Source organism: Hetaerina americana, unplaced genomic scaffold (genome assembly GCF_022747635.1).
Source record: "Hetaerina americana unplaced genomic scaffold, ioHetAmer1.1.p SCAF_58, whole genome shotgun sequence".
Classification (NCBI taxonomy): Eukaryota; Metazoa; Arthropoda; class Insecta; order Odonata; family Calopterygidae; genus Hetaerina; species Hetaerina americana.
In genome coordinates this window covers 1,117,945-1,137,497 of record NW_027287183.1, presented here as the reverse complement: position 1 = coordinate 1,137,497, position 19,553 = coordinate 1,117,945, and the positions used below count along the sequence as shown (strand labels likewise).

The 19,553-nt window shown below is 39.7% G+C and overlaps 1 long non-coding RNA gene across 1 annotated transcript in view; it reads right to left on the bottom strand.

Annotated features, from left to right (window-relative positions):
- Positions 1 to 18,895, bottom strand: part of LOC139694858 (uncharacterized) — a 30,072-nt gene extending 11,177 nt beyond the window's left edge. The window contains exons 1-2 of the long non-coding RNA XR_011702216.1: positions 18,656 to 18,895; positions 17,850 to 18,205 (exon numbers count right to left, since the gene is read on the bottom strand). This is a non-coding gene — a long non-coding RNA (uncharacterized lncRNA). The remainder of the gene's footprint in view (positions 1 to 17,849; positions 18,206 to 18,655) is intronic.
- Between the last annotated feature and the right edge of the window lie 658 nt (positions 18,896 to 19,553).

The window sequence follows — 19,553 nt, the reverse complement described above, 5'->3', positions numbered from 1 at the left end:
TCTGATCATAGCCAGAAAGACGAGGCTTGGACAAATTCCATCCATAAGCCCAGCTATATTTTTTTAAGAGGCGGCTATAAACATTTGGGCGAAGAAATTTCAAAGTTCAAACTAGTAAATGTGGTAACGTTTGAGGGGAACAAAAGAGGGCAGGAGCCAGAAATTTCCGATTATTTATGACACAAAGAGAATATAATGACACTGAAAGAAAAGGACGAAATAAGAGGGGAAGGGTTAATAAGGACGGAGAGAGATGAAACGCAAAAAGAATACGAAGGAAGCAATGATGATAAATGGAGATGGGAAGAGGGGAGGCAAGGGATTACGAGCGGGTGAAGAGGGAGCGGGGAGGAAAGGGGGAAGTTAATGAGTGGGAGGAAATACGTGTATTAAGGTAGTTGAGGGACACATTAGCAGCGGCGGAGGAATGAAAAAAACGTAAGGGACCCCACGAAGGATATGAAAAATAAGGGATGACAATCAGTGCGGGAGAGAGAGTGGAAGGCAGTGGGTGAGGGGTCAGACAGGAGAGAGGAAGAGAATATAGGGGAGAGAAGCCTTTCTAATACGATCTTAATGGGATTCCGGTGTTAAGGGTGAACTTTTTGTTTATTTTTCTTGGTTTGGAGGCGATGGGTTTCCATGGTCATGCCTAACCAAGATATTTATTCGTTATCACAGTGGAGGGGGAGGAAGAGGGCGACGGAAGGGTTCGGAGGAGGTGACCGCGTCTCCCGGACTACCAGTTGACCTTTATGAGTTGGCCACCGCAGGAATTGTTCAAACTTGCATGAATAATTATTCGTGCCCCGATAACTCTCCGGTTTCATCTGACTTTGCCGTTGGTACCTCCTACTAATCTCATTTGACTACTGAAATACTCGTGGAATCACCAAAATCCAGACTTAAAAAAAATTTCCCGTCTGAGCACACTTTAGACTTCCTTTTTTTATATGAAATGCACATAGAATTCGCTTCAGTAAATTAATTCCTTTCCTACTGGTACAGGGAGTACACACAAACAACTGAATAATTAGTTTGACAGAGTATTTTAATCCTGACAGCACATTCAGTATTGACGGAACCACGCTAAGGCAATACACGGGCACGTGCATATTCAACCTTACAAATTATCCACCTTCAATTACTTTAACTTTATCAAATACATACCCGATTTCGCATCACAGTAAAAAACAAAAATACCACCAAATATCTTTGAAATGTGACAAAATATGTCTCTATTGGTTAGAAATAAAACATTAGAGTCATTCGAAATCAACTAATCAATTAGATAGATGAATTGGAAATCGGTTCCTTATGCCCTGTCAAAGTGACTGAATCAATAGGTTTAGGGAGACGAAATGGCCACTACCGCAGGATCCCAGCAGCGAGTACCGGGTTTTGATTTTTCGGATGGTCCTAGTTTCTACACAAATCTCTTGCAGCGGATCCTGAAGAAATGGAAGAATAATACACGCCACATTGGGTGGGGAAACGACCTTGATCTCCCAGGAGTAATTTGTAAACCGAGAGGGTCTCCTCGAATGTTTTAATACGCCATTGAAATGCACTGGCAAAATATTCAAATGATTAACATACCGCTGTGTGCTCTGGGATTTATCCTGAAATAACAGGTCTGTACATATTTTTACGATGAGAAGCTGCCGAAAACCCCTTCAGGTACGTGAACCTTAAAGGCATGACCCCAAAATCCAAAAGAAAATAAGAAATAGAATGGCGTGTTTCTCATTAGAGCATAAAATTCAAGAAATGTGAATGTCCTCGGAAGGCCCCAAATTAAAAGAGCACTACGTAAACGACGAATGGAGGAAGTGTTCAAAGAAGAGAAAAAAAAAGACACTTGGCCTTTCCTCGTCACGAACCACACCATATAAATATCATCGCGTGTAGAAGGTAAACCAGCTGGAAATGAATGCATACGCTCACAATTGCTACTATGAATGGGAAGTTTCCTGTCAACCCTTCCCTTAACCCCATCCCCTTATGCTGCAGGCCTAACAAACCATTCTCCAATCCCTCACGCCCGTGCACGGCTAATTCCACCCTCAGTTGACCATCCAGACATCCGTTTTTTTCCTCAATGTGTATGCGGAGCCGAAACGAAAAGGGGAAACAAAAAAGCACGAAATGATGCGACTGGAAACAAAGGAGTGGGTCGAAAAAAGCACCCTCGCGCAGTCACCGAAGCGACGAACTGAATTGGGTTTGGGCGTGTCGAATCGACGGGGAAAAAATTAAATCTTTCTATTACAATGGAAGAGCAATATTAAACAAAAGGAAAGTGTTATCTGGCGATAAATTTGAAGGAAGTAATCGACTTTCTTGCTGTGAAATGGAGACTATAATTAGGACTTTCTCAATTATTTCCACAGTGTTCGGCGTGTAATTCCCGCTTTGGTAACTCTTGGGAAAAAAATGAGAAATGTTGAAGTCGGAGGCGGGCAGGTGATTTTTCACGCAGTATTCGGTAAAGAAATGCCGAACATAAACAAATTGAACTACTTTTTACCTGGTAATAACGTTAATCATAATTAAATAAAGTAAAAATATTATACGAAGCAGTTCATTCAGCTGTAGTTTGCTCACGACTAGCTCAATATACTTTTTTTATATCTAAACCATTTTAATTCAAAAGTTCAAAAAAAAACAGAAATTGCTTTGTAAAAAAAAGAAAAGTGTTTTATCTCATATAAAACTCTAAAAAGCGCGTTTCGGATTCGAACGCTCTACAAATATCTCCAAGCTGCCTGTTGCCCAGCATACACGTAATCGCACGGCCTGGATTGCGGCCCTGTAGCGCTCGGAAATTAAAACCCGAAATTTGCAATCTAAAAAAGGTTTCAATGTATAACAAAAGCCTAGTAAGACGCTCTTACGCACTTAAAGTTTATTAACTTTTATTATTCACGAATCTATGAGTCATTATTCACCCATAAAGCAGAGATTTTTCAGGCATCTCAGGTTCAAGCCTATGTATTTATACTACCTACAACTGAAATGAAAATATTCTCCAAATCACTGAGACCTAGAAAAAATTAAAGGGATCATATGCTGCTATTACAAGCTAAAAAATTAGTTAAACCAGCGATAATGCGCCGCAGACGATCTGAAGAGACCTGATGGATGAGATGAGGTATAGAGATATAGCAAACGTTGAAAAAACGATATCATAAATGTGAGATTTATAACAGAATGTCAGGTTGGATATCTAAAGAAGAGTCAAATTAACGCCAGAAAAAGTAACAAAAAACTCAGATATGAAAGGAAAGGAGAGTTAACCTGATTAGAAAGATATCAAATGTAATTAAGCTTAGCTCTAAACTTTGAGTTACAAATCAGTAGCACCTCGTGAATATGGTGTTCTACCGAGCCACTCGTCGCTTGTTTTAAGGCAAAATTTTAGTTTGTTTATTCGCACTGCTCGTACAATTCGTTTTAGACTTAAAAATAACTCGCGATGCTTGGAAGTATGAACATGTAACAAACACAAAGTTTTTCAACTCAATGAGCAAGTCGAAGCTACTGATTCTTATTCACAACCCACCTAGGCTAAACGTTTGCCAGTTGTTCGAAAGATATACAAAGTAAATATAATTATAAAAATAAATTAAATTGGAATAATTTCTTATCATATATATATATATATATATATATATATATATATATATATATATATATATATATATATATATATATATACATATATATATATATATATATATATATATATATTGACTTTGGGTATATTACCGACAAACATACAGCCAAGAGCTCACAACTCCAACCGCAGACGACCAGGGAATTTCAAGGGATTTCATTGAGATTGCGAAATGTTCCGTTCCCTCTCTGAGTGCAAAGTTTGGCTCAAAGTCGAAACCGAGCTCTCAAACGCGTTTCTTTCCTCGCGAGGGAAATACGAAACGCAGTACATTTCACTCCAGGGCGAAAGAAAATTATTTCATTCTCCACAACTGCGTAATGCCTTGAAGAGCATTACATCTCAAGTAACACTCGTGCCGCTCTCTATACATCTAACGTAGGCACTGCAAGAACCTCCTGTATATTTCCGATCACCATCACAGTAAGTGGATTTACTGCCTCTCACTCACAGATACATGCACGTAAACTTAAACTCCATGTTGAAGTGATTTCCAGAGAGATGGAGAACAATGTCTCTCGAGAGTCAGATGGTGATTTAACTTTCGTGAATTTAAAAGATGTTAATACCTTAATTAATTACTCACAGAGATCTCTCAACGATTAACTTTCGGTTTTATTTCATCCGGTATATTCTCGAATAGGACACCATAGACTACCGCTAAAATTGAATCGGTATCAAAGTGGAGAATCAATAAATTACACAGTTTCAGGCGTAACAAGGTGGAATTCTTTCATGATGAAAGATGACATTTTGGTTTTCCACGGAGAATTATTTTTATTACGACCTAGGTTTCGTTACCTGAAGGCAGGTCTTTTACCTGAAGATGTTACGCCGTAACGAAACCTAGGTCATAATAAAAAAATTCAACGTGGAAAAGAAAATTATCTTCTTTCATCATTGAGAACCGATAGTTCATTTTAGATTACACGTATCATCCGCACACCATGGACATATTTCCGTCTCAAAGAGCCTTAAAACCCTAATGAAAATAACCAGCTCTAATACAAGAGGAGCCGTAGTCCCCGAAGTTTCACCCGAGGTATTGCACAGCCCGAACAGAAGATGGAAACAATTACGCAGGAAGAAATGTATCAGCTTTATCAGATAATACACGTTTTCAAGCCTGGACGATAATGACCTTTTTTTTGGATTACATATCAGATTTTTATCACTGCGCGGAATTGGATGTCGAGCTCTCCATTTCACACCTCTCAGTAATTCCTTCCTCGAACAATCGTGATACCTTCAGAGATGCAACCGAGTGCGTGGGGGCGTGTCTGTGAGCACAGAGGACGACAGGACTAACCATCCATTCCCGCCTCTTCCTCTCTCTCAATCTCCGTCTCCCCGCTTCCTCAGCGGTATGGAGAATCAACTTAAATACTTCCGGTGTGACCAAAAAACAACATCGTTTCCAGGCAGCCTGCGTAACGAGACTGCTTATGAATCAGGAAGTGTTAAATAAATAAACTCCAGGAGAAGCAACAGGCTTTTCTACTGACGCGAAAAAAATACCAAGACTGCAAACGGAGAATTATTTTCTTTTTAATTTCTTTGCTCTTCGCTTCAACAACGCGCTCGTCAACAGAAATTATTTCGTATGTGCGTTCATGTGTTCGGCATTGTGACATGATGATCGAGCATAGGTCCGCGGGATGAACTTCGCCAAATCCACCGAGCTTGAATTATAAGAGTCCTGCATCACTTTTATGTAAACCCACTGCTATATTAAATAAGCTCGGATTGAAAGGAGAGGTCGCACAAGAGCACATTCCCTTAATCTTTGTATTATTGATCGCCTCAAAAGACTAAATATAAACATTTTTAGTAATATCAACTGAATGATTGGCTTGAGACGTGAAGAGAAAAAAAAGCAAGGCTTACACTTTTAGCAAGATTCAGAACAAACGAGCTTCACAACGGCATAAAGGGAATTATTATGCACCCACACTATTTGGGTAGGTTAGACCACAAAGATAAGATAAGAGAGATAGACACCGGTACAGATAGAAACCAAACATTTGTTCTTTCCTCGGGCAATCAGGAATCATACTCGTAAGAGTAAGAAATGAAAGTCATCTTAGAAATAGTAAAGACATTCGAAATAGAGGCGAGGAAAAGATTAAATGCTGCGTATACATTTGGTACACTCGTGATTGCATGTGCTTGTGTGCAAGTTAACTTTGGTTTTGCATGAATATGTCTGTGTGGGTGTCATTTACATGTGTGCAAGTTAACTTTGGTTTTGCATGAATATGTCTGTGTGGGTGTGAATTGGCATGTTTGTTTTGCATATGGTTGCATTCAATTTTACTATGTGGTGCCCCCGCCACGCGCCCTTGCGGCGGCTTGCGAGGTATTGTGTAGATGTAGATGAATGATTTATTGTGTTCTGGGATGCATTTCAGCCTACTTGATGATTCATTAATCACTGGGATTATTTCATCCGCGGAAACCAAAAAATGTGATTGGTACAGAGCTTTTCACTAACTGCTTTTCCGCTACAACATGCATCTTTCTTCATACATGACCTTCGACAAATGCTGTTGAATCGCACCGTGAACTAGAAACTATCTAGCTCTGTCCCAATGGAAACTATACATTCGCAAAGGTTATGACAGAGCCGAATGAAGTCAGATATCGCCATCATATTACCAGAGAACTTACGCCAATGGGATCAGCAAATAGAGGGTTACAATCTCTCAAGTCATTGAAGGCATTAATAATTTCAACACAACTTCATAAAAAAATATGGAGATTTAATATAACGTCAATGTAATTAGCATCAGATAACGTTCCCATCATGATATCCCTTGTGATTTCAGAATGAAAACGTGCAAGGGGTACACATTGACTAATCGGTTCCCGTGCGATCACCGAAGTTAAGCAATGTCAGGCCCGGACAGGGATATGGACCTCCATGCCTTAACCGTTTTACTCTCCCCCCTGACTGCATTTGGCAAGCAGGGGTAGTAGCACAATGGATGAATAGGTGGTGCCCGGGGCTCCTGTCGAAAGTCCCCTCCCTCACACCCCACGATCGTTAACAGTAGCCACATTTCGGCGATTGAAACTGGACGATCGTTAAATCTGCCAATGCTCTTCCTTCTGTCATTGATGGCGGGGTCAACTGGTCAGCAACTAAACTGGTGGGTACCAAGCAAGTCCTTCGTTTCGACGGAATTTCAAAGACGATAAAGTGGAGAGAGAGGAGGAACGGGAGTCGGAGCACGCGGAGAGCATGGGAATATACGTATGTACTCTCATATTACAAAGTTACTTAGAAATCACCGTCAAAAGAAAGAGAAAGTCTTCAGGATCGGGTACATTTTACTTTTCAATCTAAAAAAGACACTGGACAACTCGGAATCTTACGAACTGCAGAAGTGCAGGTCGGCATTACCCACTTAATCTCATCTGTCGGCATTTACAATGCAATATTCCATCTAAGAAAGAGCATTGAACGCTAACTTGACTGTATTTCCGTGTAGTTTTCATTTTCGTGAGAGAAAAAGGAGAGCTTAAACTAAAAATAACAGATCTCCCCGATGTAATGAATAAAGTGAAGACTGGTAATGCTGAAGCCAAGGCAGTGCGCGACACAATTATTTGGGAACGATAGAAGGAACGAATTCGAGGGACATGCGCAAATACAATCTAGAACACACCGAGGAGAGATAGAATCCTAAAATACGAGGATTCCTGAGATCACAAAAAAGAGCTGTAGTTTGATGGAATGGATTCCCTTGGGGCTTGGAAGATGTGTCGGAAAAAAATAAATACGAGATTTTTCTTAAAATCAGAAGTAAAATGCATACTCTATACGCTTCGATTGACACCAATGTTTTCAGCAGCTCTCATTATTTTCTTTTTAAGGGTTTCTACAACTCTCGCTTCCACTCCGGTCCCAGTTTCAATTTAAGCCTATTTTGGCGGTATTCAACATTGATACACCTTATTGCCATCGGTTCAGTCACACCTTCCATTCACTTCTACCTTAGCCTCCCCTTGGCCTGTACTTCGTCTAATTCCACTCCATCGCTTAGTTGTGCAAACGTTCCTCTAAACCATCCCATTGGCATGGACGGATCACCCCAACCCTCCATCCTCTGAACGCGGCCAAAACCATCACCGTCCGTGATGTCCGTCTTTTCCTTATTTTAATGATGTTCCGTCTTTTATGATTGATAGACGAGGGTAAGTTGAAAACTAATGCACACATGCTTATAGGCCACAAATAAAATGACCTTCAGAAGCCCTCCCGGTGGCATGTGGAAGTAACATTCCCCCTCAACAGGGATGCGTAGGTTTGAGTTGGACTCGCTGGACAACTCGCGTTGACATAGCAAAACAAAATATTCGATAACAGCACGCTGTTTAACTCGCGTTGACATAGCACTAGAACACGTCTCCATACTTTCGCTTCTCAAAATACACTGGATGAATGTAACGACCTCAAACCTGCGCATACCTGTTGAGGGGGAATGCTACTTCCACCTGTCAACAGGAGTGAGTGCTTCTGAAGGTCATTTTGTTTGTGGTCTACAAGCGTGTGTGCATTAGTTTTCAGCCTACCCTCGTAACTGTAAGTTATGATAATTTTTTAAACATTAATAAATAAAATAGCATGATACCTCCCCAGCACCTCTTTAACTGCAGAGGGACAAAAAACTATAACTAATAGCGACCTAGTATCAAAGGATTTACCCGATTAATTTGATTGAATTGAATTAATAAAAGTTTAATAAGGAACGAAGGAATAAAGAATAATGCTGTTGACCACTTTCGCGTGATTAAATCAAGTAAGGCACTGACAATATCCTCTTCCCTTGGAAAATAGAAGAAGACATTTCGATTAAGGTTTTGGGGAGCTTAGGGCATATTTGGACCGTCTACAGAGATGTCACCGAATTGGATAACTATATCATAGGACGTATATCCATGCTGAAAACGTAATTTCAGGGAAAGGGATCATCTTCGAGGATCTTTCCGGGGACATGATACGTGAATAATGATATACTCAGTGTCAGATAAAAAAGGGAAGGAATAAGCACTTGCAAAGCCATCACCATTTCCGGAAGCTATCCTTTTTAGCCAATAACAGCCGCCCTAAAGTTTTTGGACACATTAGGGAAGCCATGGTTCCGTAAGAATAAAGAACGTCGTCATTATGTCTGGGCGGCGGGACATAAAAAGTGGAACATTTCCTCTTATTTCCACGCCCCAGCACTCGCGGGACAATGAACGGAGAATGAATGCGAAGGCATCGGTGTTTTACGGATATAATGTCTTCAGCATTACGCCCAAAACAAGGGAGAAGAGAGACAGGCGCTTTTGTTATTACTCAATAGTCAATAAGTATACGGTAGCCAAGCAAACGGAGTGCCTGGAATTACTACAAACCCGGAAATGTAAAATTATAATAATCCGTCTTATCCCAAATGCTGCCCGCATGCATTTAAGGTCAGACATTAATCGTGGAAGATTTTAATCTACCTCATCAATACTACCCATTCCATTAACTCGCTAAAAAAACCAATCTAGCAGAAATTTCTCCGTCCACCCAAAGGTAGCAGAGCATCTAAAACACGAATTCATCGAAAAAATGTTTAATCCTGGTTTTAATTGTTTTTCTCTTAACGTGCCACAATCCAATCAAATACCAAAGCAAAGTGTAATTAGAATTTCCAAATCACGAAACTAATTGCCCTGTTTTTCATGCAATCAATCTTCAAAGATTCATTCCAGAGGGGCTTCTAACCGACGCTTTCAAACGATCCTGTGATGGTTCCCGTTCCGCCAAAACAATCTGAACTAATAAACCGCTTCCCGTTGGATAGCGTTCACTTCGTATATTAAATGTTTCCGTCCACAGTCCAAAATTCTGAAAGCACATCTAAGATTATTTCTAGGTTGAAAATATAGTATTATTGAATTTTACATACGTGTACTCCCTTCCTCTTTTTTTCCAATGAAACCAAGGCTCTTCCATTCAGCTGCGCAGACGATTGTCCAAGGGTTAGGTCTGTTCTTGGCGTGACGCCGAAGTGTTTCGCTCGAGCCTTTATGCCCTCTAACCAAGAGAGTCTAGGAATCGGGACGATTAACAGTGTGATATTTTCACTCAATCATCATGAAGTTCAGATCTCATCAATTATCATCTTACCTAAAGCGAGTCTTCTAACACTGCATGAGAATTCATACAATCAGTAATTCATTATAAAAAATTAGTGACGACGATGTGGTCGATTTCAAGAGGTGATTTTCAAAAGGCTTCAAATATCAAATTCGCATAGGCGTTTCAAATAAATGATATCGTACTAATATACTCTTAGCAAATAATATGCAATAAATAAACTCCGGCGTGTGAATTTCCCTCAAAAGAACTTTACCGAAATTGTACCAATATCTTGAGCACTACAGGTCTCTTCACGAAATCACGATTAAACGGTCAAAGACACACGTGGTTTCCAACTTCGCTTTGTCACGGAAATAACACAACTTTGTCTTATTTAGAGGTTTAAATTAATGGAACAATAACAAGAAAAATGTGAAATGAGTGTCCCATAGTACCTAACCTTTTTTAGATTCTTTAATACAAAAATATTTCACATCCACCAGAGATTGGTTGACCGACGTCAGCAAACGAATCTCTCCTTTCAATTATGCCACATGTGTGGAATTTAATTTCATGAATCAAGAATTAGATTCAAATAGATCAAACCAATGTCAGCACAACCAATTGCATTCATATCACATGATTAATTTCAATACCTAAAAGAGTAATAACTTACTTTTGATTATGAACTATCATTGCCCTAGAATCGTGACATACAGCAGGTAATAATTACTGAAAATTCTGGAACAAAACATCAGAAAATACTTCACGAAAAACTAATGAAAATGAAATTCTTTTGCGAAATACCGCCTTATTCCCTCAGCATCTCACTTCAATCCTAACCACACATGCTAAATGAACATTATTATTCATATTCCATCGTTTTCACCTCCTCGACATCACTTCAATTAATATTTTATGGAAAGGAACGCTCTTACGGCTCTTCTAAATTATCGAGTGTTTTCCACCATAATGAATCGAAATGCCACAAGCGCTGAAGTATATATTCCTCCAGCTCCAATGAGTTCGAATAGCTATCACGAAACAGTATTTACCGAGTGTTCAATAGATTCCTCTACCATTCAGGGAAATTTTATGCCAACGCCTATCCGTTACCTTATGACAAATTACGCACACAACCTGGATCAAACAGCAACAAAAATATGCCATTCAATGCCAACTCTCCTCAAATTTAACCACCGAGCGATAAACGACTCCAACGGGGATGATTACCCATAAAATCCGCGTAACTTTTGTCGCCATCTTTCGATGGAGATCTCCGTGCGTAGGACATTGTTATCATCTCTATTATTTTCTCCACCCCTTTCTCTTGACATCGGTCCCCCACAGTCCCCACTACTTCTCCAATATTTCACCAGTATGCCTACTGGTAGTTTACAACTGGACGCAGCAATCAAACCTATAATAACATTCAATAACCCGTCCCTCACGGAAGCATTTCCCCCAGAATAAAGAACCTTGGGCCTAACCCCTCCAACCGCCGCTATTTCCTCTGAACCATTCCACACATTGAACCACTCTCCCCAAAACACCCATCCGACCCGTGACCTCAGCTCGTTTCTTCCGCCTACCACCATTCTTTCCCACACCCATCACTTCAATTACTCGCTCGATTCAAACCACAGTGCTCATCTGCGCCGAAAATAGAAAAAAGAATCTGTATCCATGTTTTTAATTGAAATTCCATGTTTCTTTTTCAATTCCACCCGCGACTAATGCGAAGAGTATGTATTATCTTTATGGAGTATGAAGTGGAACAATCCACACGGTTAACACTCTGAAAAGAGTGAACTTGCTGATCGCGGCAAATAGGTATGTATAACTTAGCAAATTTCCCCGAAATTAACGCAGGTAATGACGAAGTTGAAAAGGTGAAAATATTTTTGCCAAATGGATTAAGAAAACTATGTATTTTCGTTGCTTCAGTACCATTGTGTTTTTCCTTTGAAAATTCAAAATATACATCCTCGATCATATTTCCCGTTTCTCCTCCACGCATGCGCCCATCGCTGACGATCATTTTAAATGCAATGTATTTTAATAAAAAAACAACTTATCCTTCTTTAAATGATGCCATATCATCTTTCATGAATTACAAGTATATCTTCGAACAATGAGACGATGATTTCATATTTCATAAGAAAACACAAAGTAAACTGATACTATTTAATTTATTTCCAGTAGAAAATTGCCTTTGCCGCGATGGTAAAAATATTACAATTGCACGGGAGATGGCACTTTGACAAAATATAAAATCGGAATATTCCTTCGTCCGGAGCTGTCATACATCGAAGGTAAATAAATAAGCCCGAACCATCAAACTACAAATATAGGCCAATTTCTTAAAATACGCGTCAGAGCCATGGCCTATATTTAAACGCGATTTACAATCAAAACAGCAGTCAATCCCGTTTTATGAGCGCTTCCTCCGTCACTGGAATGGAGGAAAACAATCAGCAGATGGAATAAACGAGGTGTCAGAGAGGAAAACACGTTGTGTGGGAGAAGAACAAAAGACGGGCAGGGGGAATGCATGGCGTATGAGGGAAGACGGAAAATAATACAACAAGAGTACCACACAAGCTTTTGGACTATCCCCGTGTGTGGGGTGAAACGGGTGCAGATAAGGGGTGCACCGCACAATTAGGCGCCATGACAGAGAGCTAGCTCTAAGGTGATCCGGAGAGCAACTAACGATGGATGCCTAGGGAAATTAAGGTTGGTTTTTGAATTCAATTGCTTGTTCCCACTGCCTCAATTTAAAAACAATTTACGAGCTTAAACCTTATCGGTTAAAATAATAAAACAAAACAGTCATACCTTATTTTGTTAAATAAAAAATTCCATGACTTAAAAATCCTTTCTGGAAAATTATTTCCATTTCGACAAAAACGATGCGAACTATCCGCCTCCCCACCCCCTACACCGACGTCGATGCTTATCAAATGTTTGTTCCATGTGCCTTTGTACTGAATTAAAAATTGCGAGCACAGGTTATGCTTGTCTCTCTTTTTTCCAAATATTATTTATTTATTTATGTATAATTTACAATTGTAGTATAATCTTCATCATATACGATTGACAAAGAATTAAGACAATCAATACAACGTACAATTACAGACAATCTTTATCGTATGACATAATGATATGATCTTCATAATACACATTGGTAGTATGAATTAAAAATTAATACGTGGAATACTCTCTCTCTCTCTCTCTGGTCCTGCTAATCCAGTCAGTTCTGGCTTGACAGCAGGTGCCACGTAAACAAAAATGTGAGCTTAAAAGTGTATGCATTTATAAAGCTGCATACATATAGTGTGTCACGTTTTGTTCCATACCCTATAATCTATTCTGTATAACAGTCAGTCATTTATTCTCCATTGTATTGCATTTACTGACTGTAATGTTCTTAAATATTTAGGTATTCCATTAAAAATTAGAGGTACAGTAACCTCCAATTATCTTCTACCTTGAATTTTTTTATTATGCACTTAATATTGTTCCTTAATGGTAATTCCTTTTTATTTAAATCAGGTATTTTATATTTGACATAATCATAGTTCGCTATGATGATGGCATATCTCTACAGCCCGTCTACAGGCAGAATTTCTGATTTTAAAAATATATTTATTCCGTCTAGAATATTTGTATTTTTTGATCTAGCCTCAGACGTTTTCTCTAGGATGTTTTTCTGTTTATTTTTCAGTATATTAATTTTTAGAGAACCAGTGGATCCCCAGACGGTTATACTATATCTTACAATACTCTTAACCAGTGCAAAATACACTATCATGATGACATTCAAACTTACAAAACTAGCAACCTTCCTTGACGAAGGATGTAATTTAATTCTTTATTTATTTTGAAAATATGTTCAAAAAAGAAAAAAATATGCTGTCATTATAATTATTATTATTATAAGGTAATCTACCGGTTAAGGTGGGATTATGACTGGACACAACTATTATATATATCGTTCAATCAATGGTTTCTACAATAGGTTCATTGATTATGGTCTCTAACAGTCGATAGTTTTAGGGCAATTATGATGAATTTTCTGGGAATCGTCTACAAAAAAAAAACAGAATTAAGCAGCTATGAAATAACATTTCGAGAGTGCCAACTACATTTGTAAAGCTATCAAAATTATACAAAAATACCACATTTTTAAAATACCACTAATATTTTGTAGCATTCAGAATGACTATATACGAGTATATTTAAACCTTCATTGTACACAAAATATACGTACGTGGGTAGTTCAATAATGGAAGTTGGAAAATCCAAGAGCTGGCGCGGGTAGTATCGGAAAAGATTTGCTCTTAGTGAGCCTCATCTCTCACTAGACTCCTCTTAAAGTTTCAGCTATATCCATCACGTGGTTTCATTTTCATAGTCCATTGAAGTAACAAGCTTATGTTTATTTAGAAATATGGAAAAAATGAGTTTCGTGCGGTATTTAAAGACATCAATTTAAAAGGCTAAACACCGAAAGAGAGCAAAGCCCAGTTGGATGGAGTTCATGGCACACCACCTCCTGTGTTTGCAACTGTTTACAATTAGGTAAATGAGTTTGAACGTAGCCGTACATCTACAAATGATGAACATCGTTCTGGACGTCCAGCGAAAGTGACTTCCTAAGAAATGATTGACGAAATTCACGATATGCTTTTGAGTGATCGACAAATCAAATTTTGTGAAATAGTTGAAGCCATAGGGTACAATCACAAAGAACGTACAGTAATTTCATTTTTCACGAAGAAATGATTGTAAAAAAATCTGAGCAAGATAGTTTGCAAGTAAGCGCTCAGTGGAGATTAAACGCAATCTTGAGGTCGATTCGGAGGCTAGTTTGGCGATGACGAGTTTGTGCAGCGATGAATAGAGCGTCGACGAAACATGGATACACTACTTCACTCCAGAGACAAAGGAACAGTCGTACCAGTGGGTTTCTAAAGGCGATCTGGCACCGAAGAAGGCGAAGACTGTGTAATCGACTCGCAAGGTGATGACCATGTTATTTTGGGAAGTATACGGAGCCATCATCTACATTGATTACTTACAAAAAAAAACAAACGATACATGGAGAATATTGTGTGTCGCCATTGGACTGGCTGAACGAAGAAATTAAGAAAAATTTCCTCACTTGATATAACTAAAAGTTTCATGCGTGACTTTCCTGGAATTGTTCAATTGATGAATAATGTCAAAATAAAACTTTTTTAAATAAACTTATACGTGGAATTACAAAATTTTATTTTGAAACAATTCATTGCGTCCTCACTCGCCAAAGAAAAATATTATCTTCGTCAAGATAATGCATGGATGCAAACCTACAGAGTTTCGTTGGCGAAAATTATGGAATTAAAGTTTGCATCGTTACAAAATCCACCGTATTCACCAGATTACGCTCCCAGTGACTTTAGTTTATTTCTAGATTTGAAAAAATGGCTCGGTGGAAAACGATTCACGTCGAACGACGAGGTCATTGTCGACAAAGAAGTCTATTTTGAAGACCTTCCGAAATCCTAAGGCTATTTGGGCAGCTCAAAAAAGTTAGAAAAACGGTGGGAAAGGTGTATCGAGCTAAAATGAGATTATGTCGACAGTTAAAACAAATCTACCCAAAATAATTTGTTTATCTATATTTTCCAAAGGACTAATTGAAAGACCCACTAATCTGAGGTACATGAATATTATTTGCCAGTCCACAGCCAGCGTGAGTGAGTTTCACCCCATAGTGCCAGTAAATAGTTTTCTAGAGCAAATGTTTAGTTTCGAACCCCAAAAGAATATATAATGCGTAAACTAACATCATACTCTTAATAACCATAAAACACCGGAATTATTTTCTAATGTTAAAATATTCTGCATAAGATGGAGTGGAATAAAAATTTAGAAGTTACACAGGCATAATAAAAGTTAGCGCCGCATTCGAATGGCATTAGGAAAATTCATTTTGCACAAGCCAATTATTGATGCTTGAGGAAAAATGGGCAATCGTTTTTGAGTTTTTTCTAAGTTCAACGACTGTTTAATGAATGGTTGTTCACTATTTAACAAGAACAAAATCTGTACCTTTCGTAACTACAGCATCACAATTAATACCCGCTGGGTTTAATTGAATCAAGTGGTAAACTGCGGCCTAAGGGAGTTCATGAAATACGGTCGTGGGATTATCGATAGTTTAAGAAAGCAGCCTGTTTGAAGGGAGCACACTATCAGACACCCGAATCACAGAGTAAACAGAAAGGAAGAAATTTTTAGCCACAAGAGCACCCACACATGGAGAGGATTTTCCGTATTCACTACGTGCAGAACTCACTATCACGCTCACATTAAGATCTTTTTATTATTACAGGGGCACGTGGAGGACAAATTTTCTCCTGGAACAAAGTCTAACTTTTAAAACCACAGCGAATATACCTACGACGGAGTAAAAACGAGTTTCCAGACCACAGATTGGACTTTTAGACCCTCTTCAACCGTCTCACATCCACCCTTCTAGCCCACACCACACACCACCCCCACTAGTGTTTATTAGGATAAGCCATCAAAGGAGGGGGGGGGGAGAGGGGAGAAAAAAGAAGAACGAAATTGGGCGGCGTGAGGGAGTGTGTGTGTGAGCGTGCGAGAGAGGGCAGAAGGAAGCGGGAAAGAGGACTCCCGACTTCCCGCTCATATTTACATCATCACTCGCCACTGGATTTTTTTTCTTCCCTTTCCCTTCCCTTTTCTTGTTTCCCTTCCCCTGTTTACTTCACGGATTTAATTTGTCGTGCCGAGCATACGGTTCACTCCTTCAGAGATGCCAGCAGGATTACATTTACGGACCTGCTTCCCCTCTCCATAAGATAGTTAGGGCACGCGGTTGGTACGGCGGGGAAAAAATAGAAATGTTTATCGGACCACAGGCAGAATGTGAAATCACATACGTCCATACACAAACCCAACCACACTCTCTCCAGTCACATACCAAATTTTACTCCCACTACCTCCAACCCCCTTCGTTAAGACACCCGCACTCAACTAAGAGAAGGGAAAGATGTGGCTGGAGGCCAAATTTAGAAATTTCTCCGAAATCCTTTACTCACTGAGCAGAACCCTTGCGTGCCGTTATCCCAAACTTTTTAACTTTCAATGGCGGCGAAGAGGATAGGGGATGCAGTGGCGGGGAGGTCCGAGGGGTTGTCATTAATCACAGGGACTTGGCTGCCGCGCGCAGGAGTCGAAGTGGATGCGATGGGAAGAAAAGGTCTGCAAATCTCATCGTACGAAGACACTCATGATTTCTTTTTAAACTATTATTTCCTTCTTGACGAAAGTGAAGTCTTTGAGAAGATTTCAAAATCGAACTATACTTCCAAACAAGGATTCTTCTCGGGAATTAGCGGTTGATTTTATCATTGTTTAATTTTTTAAAAAATAGGATGTTAATTTGAGGAGCCGGCAAAGTAGGCAAAAAATATAAATTTCCGCACGGTAATTTTTCTTGATCATGAGGATGGATTTCGATACACGAGTCAAGCACTACATAATGATTATTTCATGGCGTTGATGATGATCATCACGTGAATATGATTTAGTGTAAGGAAACCCATGTAATTGAAATTTTCCCGTGGCATACTACATTATTCGTCATACATTCACGATATGTTCCACCATTTAAGTTGGTAACCAGTCCAAAACGTAACCTTCACAGTAATACAACGCAGCGCAATGAGAGGCCCTAAGTGTTTACGTTTGTTTGGTTTTGGTCCGCGGCTGTCCGTCTGCCCTTCCCCCCTAGCAATGTGTTAGGACTACCCCCCACCCCTCTTCCTGTGTCACATCTGTTCCTTTGTTATGCCATCCCCTCCCCTCTAGGACGAATCGATTTTTTTCACCACCCTCCCCCTCTCCGAGCGTTGAGCCATCGCCTCCACTCCGGTGGCATTTCCGACTCGGCGGGAAAAGGCTAACTTAAGGGGATGCGCACTGTTTTTTTGCAAGAGGTTTCCGAGCGCAGTTGGCAATGATTCTTACCTTGGGTAAAATGTGGATGCAGGGCAGCTCCGTCGACGACCCTCCTGCTGCGTCCCCACTGGTAGTTTCCTTCCTTCACTAGCTGTCACTAGACGACACAAGGCACGTACTATTAAAAATGGCTGCATGCATGTTGACGACGAGCGAGACCTATCCTCCCCGTGTGCCAGTCCTCCCTTCATCGTCGGCCTCGCCGCCGCGGTCCCGCCACCACACGCCCGCCGGCCGAAGGAGCTCTTCCCCCCTGAATCCTCGCTCAGCTGACTCGGAGGTGCTCAGGCCGAGAGCATTTCGCCTCGGTTGCTCGGGAGAGCTGACGGCTTCGATCGTGGCGAAGAATATCTCGCTTGTCCCCACTATCGTTAGACGTAGAAAGATAAGGTTGGTTAGTGTTGTTTAAAGTTTTGTTTCTCATTACTTATTCATGTATTCGAGTGTGAGCGGGTTGCGCATGTCACACCTCTCGAAAAGGATCATGGGAGAACAATATGGCTGCGTTCATAGGATACCGTTGATCAATATTCGCTAGACGAGCAGTGGAAAGGAAAGGCAAGGGGAATGGTTACAGTTTTCCAATTTTTAGGTCTTTATTCATGCTTCATAATACGTTAGATGTCTGGGATGAAGCTTTTAAATGCCCTAATACAGTTTTGAATGCTTTTTCGGTCAAACTGAAAGAAGCAGAATATCTTTTCTCATGCAGCAGTTAATTACAAATATCGTCGGTGGCCGTGCAAGGTTGGTTCAAACGAATACACATATACATTCATTACCAAATAAAGCCAGCTATTGCTCACGTTACTTACGTTGGCGTTGATCCAATGATTGTAAATGTGAATCTTTCATTAAAGTCAGCCGTGGGTTTTGAATGTATTCCGCATTTCTATCAAAGTTCGTGCATGTCACCATTCTTGCTTTACTCTGTTTTCTTTACATTGTAATATAGAAAGTGCTTTGCAAATGTGAGGATGTGTGTTAAATGTAGAGCTCAATGTAACGTCTTGCTATGTTCATGGTAGTTTTTTTCGTGTGAAGGCCGTAATTTTGTGGCAAGGGAGGGAAGCTTAGAAGGTAATTAACATGCGCAGAATGCTCCCTTATGCGTTTTACTCGCGCCTAGGTAAGTATTTTGTTTTGTCTGTTTAATTTTCGTAAATCAGCGTCGTTGAATGCATGAGGCAATGGGAAATGTTCTCTGGCGTTAATATTATTGTTGAAATGTATTATATGCTGAAATATAGAAATGAGCTGTGCTTGGAGATGTAAATATGGTTGTATTAATTTACTTCTCCAGTCTTAGGGTAAAGTTTGGTTACGTTTTCACCATGTATTTAATGTTTTAAAGGTTGTACTTAATATGTATGCCTCGGGCGAAATGTGCCATATTCATAGGTCACGCAATCACAACTCACCTCTATGGCCTGATTGTGAACAAAAGAGTAAATAATTGACTTGCCTAAGTTTATTCTACGCATGTAATTTCTGTATGGCATTTGATGGCCGGTCGTTCATTCATTTACATACAACCATATTATTGTAAAAAGTTAGTGTGTCTGTGGGGAAGTGTTGTTTTTTTAGATGGCTGTTTTGTACTAATGGCATCATTCAGTTGTAACTTCAAGTACCAGGCTGACGTACAATGGGTTTTTCGGTATTTTTCAGCAATGAAAGTGAATTAAAAGACCACAATTTCCTTCGAAATTC